This window comes from Sapajus apella, unplaced genomic scaffold (assembly GCF_009761245.1).
Source record: "Sapajus apella isolate SASKATOON/1434 unplaced genomic scaffold, GSC_monkey_1.0 scaffold54, whole genome shotgun sequence".
Classification (NCBI taxonomy): Eukaryota; Metazoa; Chordata; class Mammalia; order Primates; family Cebidae; genus Sapajus; species Sapajus apella.
Window position 1 is genome coordinate 11385535 of NW_022436994.1, and position 1761 is coordinate 11387295.

At 39.1% G+C, this 1761-nt stretch overlaps 1 pseudogene; it reads right to left on the reverse strand.

Moving 5' to 3' along the window:
- Nucleotides 1-302: 302 nt before the first annotated feature.
- On the reverse strand, nucleotides 303-1158 carry LOC116527402 (annotated as a pseudogene).
- Between the last annotated feature and the right edge of the window lie 603 nt (nucleotides 1159-1761).

Consider the following 1761-nt stretch of genomic DNA (forward strand, 5'->3'; position numbering starts at 1 on the left):
CTGTACTAGTTTACATTCCCACCAGCAGTGTAGAAGTGTTCCCTGTTCACCACATCCATGCCAACATCTGCTGTTTTTTGATTTTTTGATTATGGCCATTCTTGCAGGAGTAAGGTGGTATCTCATTGTGGTTTTGATTTACATTTCCCTGATCATTAGTGATGTTGAGCATTTGGCCATTTGTATATCTTCTGTTGAGAATTGTCCATTCATATCCTTAGCCTACTTTTTCTTTCTTTTTTTTTTTTTAAAAAACTTTTCACTGAAAACTTTTTATTGGCCTTCTGAATAGAAACAGGAATTTATTTCTCAGGAAGGATAATCCCATTATACTTCTGCTGGAAGCAGCTCATGGCCTCCTCTTCGCTGATTCTGTTTGGCCCCAGTGCAGCCTGTCCTGCGCTTCTTGTCTGTGATGCTGAAATCTGGCCTACCCAGCACCACATAGAAGTCCAGACCATAGACACCAATGCCTGGGTCATATTTGATACCCAGATCAATGTGTTCCTGGATCCCAAAACCAAAGTTTCCAGTAGCTGAGAAGTTGTTTTTTCTCAACTCATACTCCCGTACCTTCAGACGCTTCTTCAAGATTCCTTCTGCCTTGGCCCCTCAAACTGTGCAGTGGACAGCAACCTTTTCATTTCTCTGGATGCCAAAGGAACTGACAGTGTATCTAGCTTTGGAAAACATGGAGGTCTGCCCTGTGAGCTGCTCCCACACCTTGGCTGCTCGGGTCAGTCTGTCTCCACTCTCCCCAACACAGATGTTGAGACAGAGCTTGCGGATGTGATGTTCCTGCATGAGGTTCTCCTTTTCACCTTGATTCTGAGCCATTATGGAGAATAGAAAGAGTCTTAGCCCATTTTTTGATGGGATTGTTGGTTTTGTTCTTACTGATTTGGATTTGTTGTAAATTCTGGATATTAGTCCTTTGTCAGATGTACAAATTGTGAAGACTTTCTCCCCCTCTGTGGGTTGTCTGTTTACTCTGCTGACTGTTCCTTTAGCCATGCAAAATATCTTTAGTTTAATTAGTTCCTAACTATTGATCTTTGCTTTTATTGCATTTGCTTTTGGGTTCTTTGTCATGAAATCCTTGCCTAAACCAATGTCTAGAAGGTTTTTCCAATGCTGTTTTCTAGAATTTTTATAGTTTCAGGTCTTAGGTTTAAGTGCTTAATCCATCTTGAGTTGATTTTTGTATAAGGTGAGATGTGAGGATCCAGTTTCTCCTACATGTGGCTCGCTGATTATCCCAGTACCATTTGTTGAAAAGGGTGTCCTTTCCTCACTTTATGTTTTTGTTTGCTTTGTCAAAAGTCAGTTGGCTCTAAGTATTTGGATTTATTTCTGGGTTCTCTATTTTGTTCCATTGGTCTATGTACTTGTTTTTAAACCAGTACCATGCTGTTTTGGTGATCAGGTAGTGTGATGCCTCCAGATTTTTTTTTCTTAGTCTTGCTTTAACTATGCGGGCTCTTTTTTGGCTCCATTTAGAACTGTTTTTTCCTAATTCTATAAAGAATGATAGTGGTATTTTGATGAATATTGTATTGAATTTATAGATTGCTTTTGGCAGTATGGTTATTTTTACAGTATTGATTCTACCCAACCATGAGCATGGGATGTGTTTCCATTTGCTTGTGTCATCTATGATTTCATTCAGCAGTGTTTTGTAGTTTTCCTTGTAGAGGTCTTTCAATTCCTTCATTAAGTATATTCTTAATTTTTTTGCAGCTATTGTAAAAGAGGCTGAGT